Genomic DNA, 17777 nt, shown 5'->3' with positions numbered 1-17777 from the left:
GATTGCGTGCATATAAGCAACTGCGATCCTTGCTGAATCAGGCCCTTAGACGACACCATAGGTGGCACCACCAGGCCCTATGGCAGATGCAGTTTCTCCGGCTGACCATGGCCTCCTATGCTTGCGGTTATGTGTCTGGGAATGCCCGCGACACTCCCATAATACGCCCACTGAACGGACCATTTTTGTGTATACTACTAACCACTTCCCAGTCACCGCCCAGGAACAACCTGAACTTTTACATAACATTTCTGATACTGTCTCTCGATCATAACAGCATCTTTGTGTGTACACTCTGTGTAACGCATGCACCACAGGGGTTTACAGAAAGTTTTGATCAAGCACAACTGCAAATAATCGCTCAAGTACGTGAACATCGGCAATGCTGCGGACTGCATGAGATTCAGAATCAGGCACTTGGTGGGATTACCCCAAATTATTTTTTTTTTCTGCAAACCGTTATGGGTGTCAACTCATTATGGGTGTCCCAATTTTCCAGAATATTTCCTTAGTAACTCTAACCTCCCTATGCTTATAGTGAATAACATGACATATGTATAGTATGGAATACACTATTTGTTATATATATCACCACCTTTTCTGGTTACAAGCTCCAGGGGAAAATACTTTCACCACTACCCCCTCCTCTAACCATTTCAGCTGTTTATAACCACAATGATTCCACAGGGACCTCCTCATCCTCTTTGGTACCCAAGAGTAAAGCTCATTATCTCTTTTCCATGTTCCAATTTCCTGGCCATCCACCTTTATCAAGTATACTCTATCCCCTCTGACAATGCTTAACCCTATCGTAAAAATCCTAATTTGAGGGATTATATAGTAATACACTTGACATGCTGATCACTTTCATAACACCTGTACAGTATGTACATCACCTACTTCCATACTGTCCATCTATGATGTTAGTAGATTAAAGAGATTTTAGTTAAATCTAGTTTCTGCATTGGTCCCCAAAACTACATGCACTGCTCTGCCTCCTTCATTGTCCTCTGGCTCTCTAAACCTATAATGCTTTGGCAAACGTCTTGGCACTTTTACGTGGAATAAAGAAAATGACACATCCATAGAGGGTTCTGCGCTGCATCTTGGAGATTTTTCACTTTTTAAATAAGAACCGATGTATCTTATTATCCGGAAATCAGTCAGCAGCAAATAATAAGAGGCTGAAAATGAACTTCTACCAGCTTCTAGGAAATCTAATTATCTCTCCTGTACTGATGCTAGCATCAATACTAATAGGAGGAAACTGTATATACATTTATATATATGGATACACTCTGGTTAAGACCTGAGTTGGAGGGGCCCTTAAAAATGTTGCTATGGGGCCCACAAAGTCCTAGTTACGCCCCTGAATTCAGATACGTGCGCAATGCCCATATTTACACGGTTGAGCGATTATCGGCTGACTGCCCATGCATGTTAGCCGTAATACGCACGTGCAATGATTAAATTGTTACCAAATGTGACTATGGTTGTAGTGAGAACTTATTCGCAAGTGATTGACAGACAGTGGCCATTTTGTGGAAAGTAACAGGTAGTAGCGGCAAAAATGCGGGCATGTCATGACCGTTTTCGGGGCGTCTATCTGCCTCAATTTGCAACCCCCTAAACAGAGATATGATGCCAACGTCTCAACTCCTGCGGCCATTCTGCGCGACCATAGGTTTACTCAGATGGTCGATTATGGAAGGATCTGCGACCAACACTGGATGTTTGTACGCACTTGCTTGGATCTGCGAAGCGGCTGGTGGGCGTCTCATTACATTACCAGGATGCTGCATGCATTAGCATATTTTCATTAGTCGCATTCTGGATCGCAGCTGCGATTGCATAAACATCCATATCTGCAACAGACCCTGTGACATCATTCCAAAAGTTTCAAATGGATAAACATTAATACATTCTATAAACTAAAGTTATACTTAAAAAAAGCGCTGTTGAGAGGGGTCCGCAAATGATCATTTACATACACCTCATGTATAGGACAAATTCAGAAACCATAGCATGAAAAAAGTGAACCCATAGGTAAATATCTCATATCTTGAAATGGAACCCTGTGAAGTTGATATACAGTAAATAAAAACCATTGTATTCCAGTTTCTCTCTGTAAATCCAAGCATGGTGTTCCTTTTCTTTACATTACATTTACACAAATTTGAGTTCCTGGAGGAGGCCCACTTTAGGAGTTCCTGGAAAATGCCTGATCTCTTATCTGGTTCCTATAAATCATCAGTATTGTCCGTAGAAGAAAAAAAGAAGATAAAATGTTGTCCGGCATCTGACTGTTTACAAATCCTAGTGCTCCGCAGAGGCATTTGTTCCACCCTGTGTGCAAAATGGATGTGCTATATAATGTCAACATTCAGAATGTCAACAGCATATTTTTGACATGGTCTGAATGTCGATATTCGGGATGTTGTTATGTCAAGTATGTTGACTTTTAACATGTCACATGTGGGCATTGCAAATGTTATTTTACCTTGGGAGGGCGACAGGGGCGGTCGTCCCAGGGCCCCCACACATAGGGGGCCCCCACGCAGTGTCCCCAGCCCCAATCCCCAAGATTAACTTTTTTTTTCCTTCAATCGGAGCCGCCTGTTGCGGCCCACGATTAAGCCCCGCCCTCTTCTGCTGCTGCTGGTGGTCAATATGCCTTTCCCTGCCTCTGAAGCAGTAAGAGTAAGTAATGTATATATGTACTGTGTGTGTGTGTGTGTATATATATATATATATACATACACACACACACATACACTGTCTCTGTGTGTATATATATATGTGTGTGTGTGTGTATATATATATATATATATATATATTTGTGTGTGTATGTATATATATATATATATATATATATTTGTGTGTGTGTCATATATATATATATATCTCTACAACAAGAAAAACATCTTAGCATGGTGTCCCTGAAGTGCCGTTTTTCTTGTTGGAGATTATAGCTTTAGGTACATTCTGGCACCGGGACCAGTTGGAATTGTATTTATGAGTGCCAACTGATTTGGTTGGATAGATAGATAGATATATATATAGACCTTAATCCAGCCCTGCCCTAATTACAGCCTAACCCTAATATAATTCTAGCCCTAATTGCAGCCTATCCCAAATCTAACTCTAACCTTAATTGCTGTCTAACCCTAATTGCATCTTAACCCTAATATAACTATAACCCTATTTGCAGCCTAACCCTAATCTAACTCTAACCCTAATTGCTGTCTAAGGCTAATCTAACTCTAACCCTAATTGCATGTTAACCCTAATATAAATCTAGCCCTAATTGCAGCCTATCCCTAATCTAACTCTAACCCTAACTGCAGCCTAACCCTAAATTAATTTTAGTACTAATTGCAGCCCGCCTAACCCTGATTTAACTCTAGCCCTAATTGCTGTCTAACCCTAATCTAAATGTGACCCTAATTGAAGCCTAACCCTAATATAACTCTAGCCATAATTGCAGCCAATCCCCAATCTAACTCTAACCCTAATATAAATCTAACCCTAATTGCAGCCTAACCCTAATTTAACTCTAGCCATAATTGCAGCCTAAACCTAATCTAACTCCAACCCTATCTGCAGCCTAACCCTAATATAACTCTAGCCCTAATTGCAGCCTGACCCTAATCTAACTCTAACCCTAATTGCAGAAAAACCCTAATCTAATGGCACACATCCACTACCCGATATTAATGAGCGATTGCACGATTACGACATCGCAATTGTGCAATTGCTCATTAATCATGCACAAATAGTGCACTCTAATGTCAAAAACGACCAGCGATGCGCACTCCCGCTGGTCATTTCCGACATCAATCATCGGGTGAACATGCCAGTCAATCTGTCGATTACAACAGATTGGCCATGTTCAGGGATGATGGAGGGTGCCTACACTGAATGACAAATCGTTCAGTGTAGGCACTGCAAGGGGACAGCAACGACGGTACGATTACAATGTTGTAATCGTACTCTCGTGCCGCCGTCGCCTAGTGGATGTAAACTATAACCCTAATTGCAGTCTAACCATAATATAACTCTAACCTTAATTGCACCCAAACCCTAATCTAACTCTAACCATAAAATCATGTGCCGACATTTTAACTGCCAACATTCTGACATTATGTGAGGTCTATTTACTAAGCCTTGGATGTAGAGAAAGTGGATCGAGATAAAGTACCAACCAACCAACTCCTAACTGACATTTTTTAAACACAGCCTGTGAAATGGTGGTTAAGAGTTGATTGGCTGGTAGAACAGAAAAGATAAGGAGTGAGGTTTGTATATTTGAAAAAAAAAAACCTGTTTTAGACTTATCCAATGGAGAATATGTAGGAAATGATAACACTACTGTAGAGTTCTTATGGGTAGATATACATGGAAAAGAAAACACAATCACTATCCGAGATTCGTATTGCCACCTACCATAAACATTTGTAGTAAGATGTAATTATAATTGCAAATTTAAAGACTAACAAAGAAACTATGGTTGTCCTTGTTGGTATATTAAGTGTGCTACTACGCTTCCTCCATAATGCTCTTTTACATGAAGTATCTGATCCTTTATCAAGATGGCCACCGTTCTTTAGTCTGCGCATCCACAGCGCCATCTTGACTCACTGTGCTTGAGCGCCACAATAGTATATGGATGTGTACTACTTAGCTCCGTGGGGTACTGTGCATAATCCTGCCTCCATCTCCGCTGCTGTGGAAAGTTACAATTAACCCAGAGGACAGTCCAAACCTAGATGACATGAATCAGAGGCATAACTCAGGTCAAACTGAAATATGCCCCCCCTCCAAAAAATAAATCTATAAAATATAAAAGCATGAATGAATTCAGTGTACATTGCAGACTGGGAGCAGGGCAGGGTGCTTAGTTGCAGATAGGGCATCCCTGAAAAGGGTGCGAGGCCAACCAGGGAGCAGGCATGTCCTTATGTCACATCCCCCAATTTATTGCTCTTGGGGGCATGCCCAGCACTATATCTATATATAGATATAAATATATGGTAAAGTTTACTTAGGTTATATTATGAGTTTACATATGTTAGGTTAGTGTACCCCAAGATCCACATAAATTACATTTAAAAAGCCAGTTCCACATAAAATAGATCTGACCCTTTTGGACCAAACTCGAAAAAGCTAAGCTTTTCGGGGGTTTGGCCTGGTAGATTACACCATCTTCAGATGGTGTAAACTGCTTTAAGCCTATAGAGGCTTAGGAAAATGAGAGAGATCTTTTCATCTCTCTCTCGCAGCCCCCGGCCGACTCTGAAAGCTGACATTGTGTCCATGCATAGTCACAGCTTCCCCCATATAAGTATTTCACAAACGTGATAGACTTCTACAATTTGCCTAGGATATAACTTGCAGGGACTGCGGTTACTGCAACCACTGTCCCTGCGAGTTCCCCTTTGTAGTTTGTACATAGCAGTCTCATTAAAAATGAAAATATCCCATGCAATATGAACACTTAATAATCACGGCAGTCCTGTGATTATTAGTACATAGACCCCTAAATATTTTAAAATTGCATTTATCCTATCTCATAGATCATAAAGAGGTTATAGACCAAAATATCTTCTGGTGCTTTAAATTTGTATATAAATTACAAAGACCCTAATTTGACAATTTTAAAGTCTAGTCCAAGGATAAATACTAATTACTACTAAAAGTACTGTATGTACTTTCTGTAAATAAATGCATCCTTCTGTTTACACTCTTGGAATGAGCAGTATACATTGTATAAGTCATTCCAAACATTGATTTTATCTCTGTATAAACTAGGGGTGAGCGGGTTCGGATTTCTGAAATCCGAACCCCCCCGAGCCCCCCCGATCCGAGTCCGAACCGAATCAGGCTCGACTTTTCCCGCCTGACTCGGATCTGAAATCGAGGCAAAACGTCATCATCCCGCCTTCCGAGTCTCGCGGGTTTTGGATCCTATATAAGGTACCCACGTCGGCGCCATTTTCTCACTCGGCTGTGGACAGTGAAGAGGGAGGGTGGGAGTTAGGGCTGTGTAGTGTAGTGTAGTGTAGTGCTGCTGTTGTCCACTACTTCAAAGTCCATAGGGGCTGGCTGTGTTGTGCTGTGCTGCTGTTGTTAATAGGGGCTGTGTCCACTACTTCAAAGTCCATAGGGGCTGGCTGGACTGTGTTGTGCAGTCAGTTCTCCATAGGGGCTGTGTCCACTCCAAAGTCCTGTGCAGTGTCCCAGTCCTAAAGGAGTGCTGCAGTGTTGTCCAGGGGGTGCTCTGTCCATCAGGGGTGCTCCCCCCAAGTGCTAAAAAAATTATATATTTTCTGTGTTTGTGAATTGTGTGCGCAGTAGCCGCACGTGCATCAACAAAGTAGTGCCAAGCGTGCGCCTGTGTCATAAGTAAAGGGCCGGCTGGCTTGACCGTTAAGGGTGCTGTAACCCCCGAAAGTACACTCCAGTCCAAACCAAAAAAAAAATTATTTTCTGTGTTTGTGAATTGTGTGCGCAGTAGCCGCACGTGCATCAACAAAGTAGTGCCAAGCGTGCGCCTGTGTCATAAGTAAAGGGCCGGCTGGCTTGACCGTTAAGGGTGCTGTAACCCCCGAAAGTACACTCCAGTCCAAACCAAAAAAAAATTTTTTTTCTGTGTTTGTGAATTGTGTGCGCAGTAGCCGCACGTGCATCAACAAAGTAGTGCCAAGCGTGCGCCTGTGTCATAAGTAAAGGGCCGGCTGGCTTGACCGTTAAGGGTGCTGTAACCCCCGAAAGTACACTCCAGTCCAAACCAAAAAAAAAATTATTTTCTGTGTTTGTGAATTGTGTGCGCAGTAGCCGCACGTGCATCAACAAAGTAGTGCCAAGCGTGCGCCTGTGTCATAAGTAAAGGGCTGGCTGGCTTGACCGTTAAGGGTGCTGTAACCCCCGAAAGTACACTCCAGTCCAAACCAAAAAAAAAATTATTTTCTGTGTTTGTGAATTGTGTGCGCAGTAGCCGCACGTGCATCAACAAAGTAGTGCCAAGCGTGCGCCTGTGTCATAAGTAAAGGGCCGGCTGGCTTGACCGTTAAGGGTGCTGTAACCCCCGAAAGTACACTCCAGTCCAAACCCAAAAAAAAATTATTTTCTGTGTTTGTGAATTGTGTGCACTGTGGCTGCACGTGCATCAACAAAGGAGCAGCACCAAGCGTGCGCCTGTGTCCCATAAGTAAAGAGCCGGCTGGCTCATTTCTTAAAGGGTGGTGTAACCCACAAAGTGCACTACTCTCCAGCAAAAATAAAATAATATTTTCTGTGTTTGTGTGCGCTTTAGCCGCACGTATATATATCAATATAACATAAATGGAGGACCAAACTTTCTCCAATAAAAATAAAATAGGGAATGATCAAGAACCACTTCCTCCTAGTGCTGTTGCTGCTGCTGGGAGTTGTTCATCATCCCAGAGAGGAAGTAGGAACATCACTACTTTTACTAAACAATTGACCCTCCAACAGTCCCTAGCGATGAGGATGAAGTACGACAGCAGTCATCCTGAAGCAAAACGTATAACTGAGGCCTTGACTGCTATGTTGGTGTTAGACGTGCGTCCGGTATCCGACATTAGTGCAGTGGGATTTAGACAATTGATGGAGGTAGTGTGTCCTCGGTTCCAAATCCCGTCTAGATTCCACCTGCATCCTCAAAGCAGCAGCGACAAGCGTGCGTCTGTCTGTTAAAGGGTGGTGACACCCTCAAAGTGTGCTACACAAACAATAAAAATATTGTTCTTTTTTTTTTGGTCTTTGTGAAATGTGTGGGCTGTAGCCGCACCTGCATCCTTAAAGCAGCAGCGACAAGCGTGCGTCTGTCTGTTAAAGGGTGGGGACACCCTCAAAGTGTGCTACACAAACAATTAAAATATTGTTCTTTTTTTTTTGGTCTTTGTGAAATGTGTGGGCTGTAGCCGCACCTGCATCCTTAAAGCAGCAGCGACAAGCGTGCGTCTGTCTGTTAAAGGGTGGTGTAACTCTCAAAGTGCTCCAAAAAATAAAAAACTATTTTTTTAATGTGTTTGTGACTTGTGTGCGATGTAGCCGCACCTGCATCCTTAAAGCAGCAGCGACAAGCGTGCGTCTGTCTGTTAAAGGGTGGTGACACCCTCAAAGTGTGCTACACAAACAATAAAAATATTCTTCTTTTTTCTGTCTATGTGAATTGTGTGGGCTGTAGCCGCACCTGCATCCTTAAAGCAGCAGCGACAAGCGTGCGTCTGTCTGTTAAAGGGTGGTGACACCCTCAAAGTGTTCTACACAAACAATTAAAATATTGTTCTTTTTTTTTCGGTCTTTGTGAAATGTGTGGGCTGTAGCCGCACCTGCATCCTTAAAGCAGCAGCGACAAGCGTGCGTCTGTCTGTTAAAGGGTGGTGTAACTCTCAAAGTGTTCCAAAAAATAAAAAACTATTTTTTTAATGTGTTTGTGACTTGTGTGCGATGTAGCCGCACCTGCATCCTTAAAGCAGCAGCGACAAGCGTGCGTCTGTCTGTTAAAGGGTGGTGACACCTCAAAGTGTTCTACACAAACAATTAAAATAGTCTTCTTTTTTTTTTGGTCTTTGTGAAATGTGTGGGCTGTAGCCGCACCTGCATCCTTAAAGCAGCAGCGACAAGCGTGCGTCTGTCTGTTAAAGGGTGGTGACACCTCAAAGTGTTCTACACAAACAATTAAAATATTCTTCTTCTTTTTTCTGTCTTTGTGAATTGTGTGGGCTGTAGCCGCACTTGCATCCTCAAAGCAGCAGCGACAAGCGTGCGTCTGTCTGTTAAAGGGTGGTGTAACCCTCAAAGTGTGCTCCACAAACAATAAAAATATTCTTTTTTTTTCCTGTCTTTGTGAATTGTGTGGGCTGTAGCCGCACTTGAATCCTCAAAGCAGCAGCGACAAGCGTGCGTCTGTCTGTTAAAGGATTACATCGGTGACAGCATCCAAGTAGGCATGTCAGACAGTCCGTACCTGTACTGGCAGGAAAAAGAAGCAATTTGGAGGTCCCTGTACAAACTGGCTCTATTTTACCTGAGTTGCCCCCCCTCCAGTGTGTACTCCGAAAGAGTGTTTAGTGCAGCCGGGAACCTTGTCAGCGAAAGGCGTAGGAGGTTGCTTCCACAAAATGTGGAGAAGATGATGTTCATAAAATGAATTATCAACTCTTCCAGGGAGACCAGCCTCCAGAACGTACAGAGGGACCTGTGGTTCCAGCAGGGACGAATTAATACTCTGTGAGGATGAGGATGTACACACTGAAGAGGGTGAGGAATCGGTGGATGAGGAGGATGAGGACGACATCTTGCCTCCGTAGAGCCAGTTTGTGCAGGGACAGATTAATTGCCAGCTTGTTTTGTGGGGGCCCAAATGAACCAATCATTTCAGCCACAGTCGTGTGGCAGACCCTGGCGCTGAAATGATTGGTTTGTTAAAGTGTGCATGTCCTGTTTATACAACATAAGGGTGGGTGGGAGGGCCCAAGGACAATTCCATCTTGCACCTCTTTTTTTTCTTTGCATTATGTACAGTTTGGGGCCTAGTTTTTCAATGCCATCCTGTCTGCCACTGCAGTTTCACGCCTAGATGGGTCACGTGTTTGTGCCGCCCACTTGTGTCGCTTAGCATAGTCATCCAGCTACCTCGGTGCAACCTTTTGGACATAAAAACACTATTGTGAGGTGTGAGGTATTCAGAATAGACTGGAAATGAGTGGAAATTAAGGTTATTGAGGTTAATAATAGCATAGGAGCAGAAAAACCTACAAATTCTGTGATTTTAGCTGTTTTTATGCTTTTTTTCAAAAAAATACAGATCCAAAACACAAAACCCAGAACCCAAAACACGCAAGGGTGGTTTTGGCAAAACCAATCCAGATCCAAAACACGAAGAAAGATCCAGATCCAAAACACGAAAAGTGGCCGGTGCACACCCCTAGTATAAACTCTTCCATTGGCAATAGGCACGCAAGATGCAAGCCAAACTTTTAACTACTCTTTGGCTTAGTGTAATTTCTAAGGGCTTTAGGGGATTTCAGTACTAAAAATGATGTGTACAGTACATAGTATATTGCAAATAAAATATAAGTAGCAGGTGCTTTAGTTAAGCAAGTCAAATGTTAGGCATGTAATTACGTATGTAACCCCTGCTACTTCACTACTATATAGTATATCTTGTCATGCAATAGTTGGGTTATTATCTCACCTTGGTGTGCCTCCACCTGAGTCGATAAACGTCACTATGCCAGTGAGTAGAGCGGTTGACTCGGAAACCCGTTCTTAGCATAAGTGATATGATAGGTCCAATTTAAACTCAAAATTCACACAGTACGGAACAATTCAGATTCCTATGTCCATCTGCAAGAAATTCTTTACTGGGTGAAGTGTACAATATACGCTATATCAAGTGTAAAATCACATAAGCATATATTCCAATAAATTACCAGTACAAGCTCTATATAATATACAACATACTGTATATAGTTTAAAATAATATATATGTGAATACTCCCACATCTACTATAATACACTTTACACTATCACATATATTATACTATACATAACAATATACATTTAAGTCCTTCACTGCTTGACAAAAAATGGAACTACTGCCTAAAACATTAACTTTGGTATAAGAGTGCACTCTAGTTATTTACTCAGGGCTGGGCTGAGAAATGTCTTTTATTTGTATTCCAGTAATTAGTCTTAGTGTAGAGAACAGGTGACAGTGTGGAGGAGAGCTGCTCTGCATAATGTTACATTTATCAAAGTTAATAGTCCACCATATTTATAGGGTTCTGGTTGCCAAAGAGCTCAGTACTTAGTACTCAGTACTCAGTACCGATCGCAACTGCGATTACGCACGTATTCGTCCGATTGTTGCATTCTGCACACGCGTATGCATCACATTACACTTGCGCACACATGGTGACTACACAAACCCATCGCAGAGTGATTGACAGGAGGTAACGTTTTTTGGTGGTGATGGGTGGGTGGTTGGCGAAACACAGGCGTGCCAGTGCGTTTGAATGCCGTTGCATGGGCGTGTATAAAATAAATTATCCACTGCGATGCCTTACGCAGCCTGAGCACTCATAGCGTGCGATGAAGTTAGCAATTTCTGAGTAAGGTCAGAGCTTGTGCAAGTGTACGTGAGGCTGCGATTGTGCTTGATGTTACTGATGGTTTTGCAGTCTTGCTAAACATTATGGATGTGTGTAAGGTAAAGTGGGCATCCTTATGTGCTGCGACGGCATAGCGGTCGCAATGGATTAGCATACTATCTCACTGAGACTGCGTGCGTAATAGCTATTGCAATCGCAGTTGCGATCCATAATGAATCAGGCCCTAAGTTTGAAGCGGAGTTCAATTCAATTTTGACAGCTGGCTAAATTGATAGAAAGTTACTGTTGCAGTGTTACAGCTGTGTTCCCGGCCTTTATACACTCTAATAGTCTTTCAGCCAAAAACTGGAAAAAAGCAGCTTAATTAGCCCAACTGTGATGACTGCTTCCTATAGACACTCAATGTTCATTCGCTTTGCTGCTTTCAGTAACTTATTACTAGAGATGAGCGTGTCCGGTTCTCAGAGAACCGGACCCACCCGGAAATCACGATCCGAGCCATGATCTGAGTCCGGCTCGGGTTTTCCCACCTAACTCGGATCCCAAAACGAGGCAAAACGCCATCCTCCCGCTGTTGGATTCTCATGGGTTTTGGATACTCTAAAGGTACCCGGTCATCGGTGCCAATTCACTCCGGCTGTGGAGAGTAAAGTGAGCAGATATGCTGTGCCTGTCCAGGGGTGCTGTGCCTGTCCAGGGGTGCTGTGCCTGTCCAGGGGTGCTGTGCCTGTCCAGGGCAGGGGCTGTTGTGTCCATCAAGGTTGCTGTGTCCATCCAGGGGAAGTGTCTGCTGTGTCAGTTCAGGGGCTGCTGTGTCCTTCCAGGGTCAGTGGCTGCTGTTTCCATCCAGGGGCTGCTGTGTCCATCCAGGACAGGGGCTGCTGTGTCCATCCAGGGGCTGCTGTGTCCATCCAGGGGCAGTGGCTGCTGTGTCCATCCAGGGCAGTGGCTTCTGTGTCCATCCAGGGGCTGCTGTGTTCATCCAGGGCAGGGGCTGCTGTGTCCATCCAGGACAGGGGCTGCTGTGTCATCCAGGACAGGGGCTGCTGTGTCCATCCAGGACAGGGGCTGCTGTGTCCATCCAGGACAGGGACTGCTGTGTCCATCCAGGACAGGGACTGCTGTGTCCATCCAGGACAGGGACTGCTGTGTCCATCCAGGACAGGGACTGCTGTGTCCATCCAGGCCAGGCGCTGCTTTGTCCATCCAGGGGTTGCTGTGTCCATCCAAGGGCAGTGGCTGCTGTGTCCATCCAGGGATTGCTCTGTCCATCCAGGGGTGCTCTGTCCATCCAAGTGTACCCAGTGTAAAAAAGTAAAAGCTAATAAAAGCTAAATAATTTAAAAAAAAATTGTGCTGTACCTCAGTGTATTATATTATGATTATTTTTTTTACTGTGTCGCTGCCGGTCAGACCGCAGTGTAATATTCATACATGTATTGTGACACTATAAGTCGCAGCGCAGTGTAATATTCATACACGTATTGTGACACTGTAAGGGATAGCGCATTGTATTCATAAAAATTATTGAGCCACTGTAAGCGGAAACACAGTGTAATATTCAACACATATTGTGACACTGTAAGGGATAGCACAGTGTATTCATAAAAATTATTGAGCCACTGTAAGCGGAAACACAGTGTAATATTCAACACATATTTTGACACTGTAAGTGGTAGCGCAGTGTATTCTTAAAAAATATTTTGACACTGCAAGTGTAACCACAGTGTAATATACACATATTGTGACACTAAGTTGGAAACGCAGTGTAATATTCAACACATATTGTGACACTGTAAGGGATAGCACAGTGTATTCATAAAAAAATATTGAGACACTAAGTGTAACCACAGTGTAATATACACACATTGTGACACTAAGTGGAAACGCAGTGTAATATTCAACATGTATTGTGACACTGTAAGGGATAGCGCAGCATATTCATAAAAAATATTTTGACACTAAGTGGAAATGCAGTGTAATATTCAACACATATTTGACACTGAAAGTGGTAGCGCAGTTTATTCATAAAAAATATTGTGACACTGTAAGTGGTAGTGCAGTGTTTTACTCATAAAAAATCTTGTGACATTGTAAGTGGTAGTGCAGTGTTTTACTCATAAAAAATCTTGTGACATTGTAAGTGGTAGTGCAGTGTTTTACTCATAAAAAATCTTGTGACATTGTAAGTGGTAGTGCAGTGTGTTATTCTTTTCTTATTCATAAAAAATCTTGTGACACTGTAAGTGGTAGTGTAATATTCAACACTTATTTTAACACAGTAAGTGATAGCCCAGTATATTCATAAAAAATATTTTGACACTGTAAGTGGAAACGCAGTGTAATATTCAACATGTATTGGTAGTCACTGTAAGTGGTAGCGCAGTGTATTCATAAAAAATATTGTGACACTGTAAGTGTAGCTGCAGTGTCATATACATATAATGATATATTGTGACACTGAATGGAGATGCAGTGTAATATTCAACTCATATTGTGACACTGTAAGGGATAGCGCAGTGTATTCATAAAAATTATTGAGACACTGTAAGTGTAACCGCAGTGTAATATACACATATTGTGACACTAAGTGGAAAAGCAGTGTAATATTCAACACGTATTGTGACACTGTAAGGGATAGCACAATGTATTCATAAAAATTATTGAGACACTAAGTGGAAACAGTGTAATTTTCATCACGTATTTTGACACTAAGTGGTAGCGCAGTGTATTCATAAAAATATTTTGACACTGTAAGGTGGAAACGCAGTATAATATTCAACACGTATTGTGAGTCACTGTAGGTGGTAGTGCAGTGTATTCATAAAAAATATTGTGACACTAAGTGTAACCGCAGTGTATTATACGCATATTGTGACACTAAGTGGAAGAGCAGTGTAATATTCAACACGTATTGTGACACTGTAAGGGATAGTGCAGTATATTCATAAAAAATATTGAGACACTGTAAGTGTAACCACAGTGTAATATACAGATATTGTGACACTAAGTGGAAACACAGTGTAATATTCAACATGTATTGTGACACTGTAAGGGATAGCACAGTGTATTTATGAAAACTATTGAGACACTAAGTGGAAATGCAGTGCAATATTCAACACATTGTGAGGCACTGTAAGTGGTAGCGCATTGTATTCATAAAAAATATTGTGACATTGTAAGTGGTAGCACAGTGTATTCATGAAAAATATTGTAACACTGTAAGCGGCAGCGCAATTTTTTCATAAAAAATATTCTGACACTGTAAGTGGTAGCGCAGTGTATTCATAAAAAATATTGTGATACTGTAAGTGTAACAACAGTGTAATATACACATATTGTGACACTAAGTGAAAACACAGTGTAATATTCAACACGTTTTGTGACACTATAAGGTATAGCGCAGTGTATTCATAAAAATTATCGAGACACTAAGTGGAAACAGTGTAATATTCAAAATGTATTGTGAGTCACTGTAAGTGGTAGTGCATTGTAATCATACAAAATATTGTGACACTGTAAGTGGAAACGCAGTGTAATCTTCAACATGTTTTGTGAGTCACTGTAAGTGGTAGCATAGTATATTCATTAAAAATATTGTGACACTAAGTGTAACCGCAGTGTCATATACATATATTGTGACACTGAATGGAGACGCAGTGTAATATTCAACTCGTATTGTGACACTGTAAGCATTGTATTCATAAAAATTATTGAGACACTGTAAGTGGAAACAGTGTAATATTCAACACGTATTTTGACATGAAGTGGTAGCGCAGTGTATTCATAAAAAAATTTTGGACACTGTAAGTTGGAAACACAGTGTAATATTCAAAACATATTGTGAGTCACTGTAAGTGGTAGTGCAGTGTATTTATAAAAAATATTATGACACTGTTAGTTGTAGCACAGTGTTTTACTCATAAAAAATCTTGTGACACTAAGTGGTAGCGCAGTGTGTTATTCTTTTCTTATTCATAAAAAATCTTGTGACACTAAGTGTAGCACAGTGTATTACTCTTAAAACATCTTGTGACACTGTAAGTGGTAGCACAGTGTGTTATTCTTTTCTTATTCATAAAAAATATTGTGACACTGTACGTCATTGATACAACGGTGTAATATTTAAAATTGGTGCAAATTGATGTGTTTGCTGTACCCCACTTCATTCGTGTTTGTTGATATGGAGAATGATCAGATGAGAGGGGAGCAGGAAACACATACTAGAGCTGGAGCTGCTGCCAGTGCCACCAGTCATGATGATACTAGTCAGTCTACATAATCTACTAAAGCCAATGCCCAAGGGCATACAGGGCTTAAGTCGGGGCATCTAAAATCAAAGAAACAATCTTTTACAGTGGTAAAGAAAAAAAACATCAAAGGGAAAGTTAGCAGCAGAAAGACATAAAATTAGCAATATGCCTTTCACAACACGAAGTGGCAAGAAAAAGCTAAGGCCTTGGCCTTTATTTATGACTAGTGATTCTGTCTCTTATGATGATGTAAGCCTGCTCCCTGTAGATGTTTAAAACAAATTTAAATCATTAAGGCACAGGAACCAACTGTGCACTCAAAAATTTCACAAATCCCTGAGGAGAGTCTAAGTGTGTCGGCGGGTGCCATGTGTGAGCCTGAACTTTCCAATACTGTACTCGAAGAGGAGCCTACTTCCACCACTTGTGCATCCCCTGCAAATGTGGGGATGAGCAGCACAAGTCAACATGCTGACATAAAAATTGAGGATGCTTCTGTGGAAGTGCACCAGGATGAGAATATTTGTGCAGCTAATGCTAATAAGGATGCTGATGATGAGGATGTTGTTGATGAGGATGTTGTTTGTGTAAATCAGGCCCCAGTGGAAACAGTTGTTGCCCATGATAAGGAAAAGCCCATTGTCATGCCTGGGCATAACACAAAAAAATCCATCTCTTTGCTGTTGCTGGAAGTGGATCTTCATCCCAGAAGAGAACGAGGAAGCTACTAATAGTAGTTCTAAAAAAGAATTGACCATTAAACAATCCTTTGCAAGGTGGAGCAAGTATGACAGCAGATCCCTGCGCCATAACATCTATGCTGGTATTAGATATGCATCTGATATCCGCCATTAGTGCAGTGGGTTTTAGACAGTTAATTGAGGTCCTGTGTCCCCGCTACCAAATTCCATCTAGGTTGCACGTCACTAGAAAAGCAATTCCCAGCCTGTACAGGAATGTTGAAAAGAACTTAAGAGGTGTCCTCCAAAATGCCATTGTACCCACTGTCCACTTAACCACAGATATGTGGACAAATGCAAGATTACATTACTGTAACAGCTCACTGGGTGGGTGTATTGCCCAGCTGCTGCTGCTGTTGTATTGCCAACAGCAGCAGCAGCATCTAAGAAACAACAGCTCATTCAAAGGCAGGTTACTCTGTCTATCACCGGTTTCACTAAGAGGCATACCGCTGACAACCTCTTAGAAAAACTCAGGGAAGTCATTGCAAAATGGCTTACCCCGCTTGGACTCTCCTCGGGATTTGTGATTTCTGACAATGCCACCAATATTGTGAGAGCATTATAGCATGGTGAATTCCAACACATCCTATGTTTTGCGCACGCAATCAACTTGGTGGTGCAATTGTTTTGTAAAAATGACAGGGTCGTGCAGGAGATGCTCTCTGTGGCCGCAAAATTTCTGGACATTTTCGCCATTCAGCAGGTGCATGTAGAAGATTGCAGCACCTATAAGAAATGTTGAATTTTCCCTGTCACCAGCTGAAGCAAGAGGTAGTTACAAGGTGGAACTCCACCCTTTATATGATTCAGCAGATGGAGGAACAGTAAAAAGCCATCCAAAGCTACACAATGAACTATGACATTGGAAGAGGAGGGGGGGAATGTACCTTACTCAAGCTCAGTGGAAAATTCTTTACGTGTTGTGCAAAGTGCTGAAACCCTTCAAAGTAGTCACCTGTGAAGTGAGTTCAGACACTGCCAGCTTGAGTCAGGTAATTCCTCTAATTAGACTGTTGGAAAAGCAGCTTGATAAACTGAAGGAGGAGCTGAAACAAAGTGATTCCGCTAAGCATGTCGGACTTATAGATCAAGTCCTTTACTCGCTTCACAAGGATCCAAGGGTTGTCAGGATCTTACAATCGGATCAATAAACTTTGGCGACCATGCTGGATCCTAGGTTTAAGTCATACATCATGTCTTTCTTCCCAGCGGACACAGATCTGAAGAGATGCAAAGAGTTTTCGTTAAGGAAATTGTCAGCTCAAGCGGCACGTGATGCAGTGAATCAAAAGAATTGGAAAGAATTGCCTGCAATTAATGAGACCTCTACCATGACTCCATCTGATACGGTCACCATTCAAAGCATGGTTAAGGACTATTTTAATGATAGCATCCAAATAGGCATGTCAGACAGTCCGTTTCAACACTGACAGGAAAAAAAAGCAATTTGGAGGCCCTTGCACAAAACTGGCTTTGCTTTACTTGAGCTGCCCACCCTCCAGTGTGTACTCCGAAAGAGTTTTCAGCACAGCACAGCCACTTCTTCAAAATGTGGAAAAGATGATGTTCATCAAAATGAACTACAGAGGTCATGAGGAAGACCTTTAACGCCAATTACATCGAAAATTTACAGAGGC

This window comes from Taudactylus pleione, unplaced genomic scaffold (genome assembly GCF_031769625.1).
Source record: "Taudactylus pleione unplaced genomic scaffold, aTauple2 ptg000556l, whole genome shotgun sequence".
Taxonomy (NCBI): domain Eukaryota; kingdom Metazoa; phylum Chordata; class Amphibia; order Anura; family Myobatrachidae; genus Taudactylus; species Taudactylus pleione.
Note: the sequence above shows the minus strand (reverse complement) of the source record.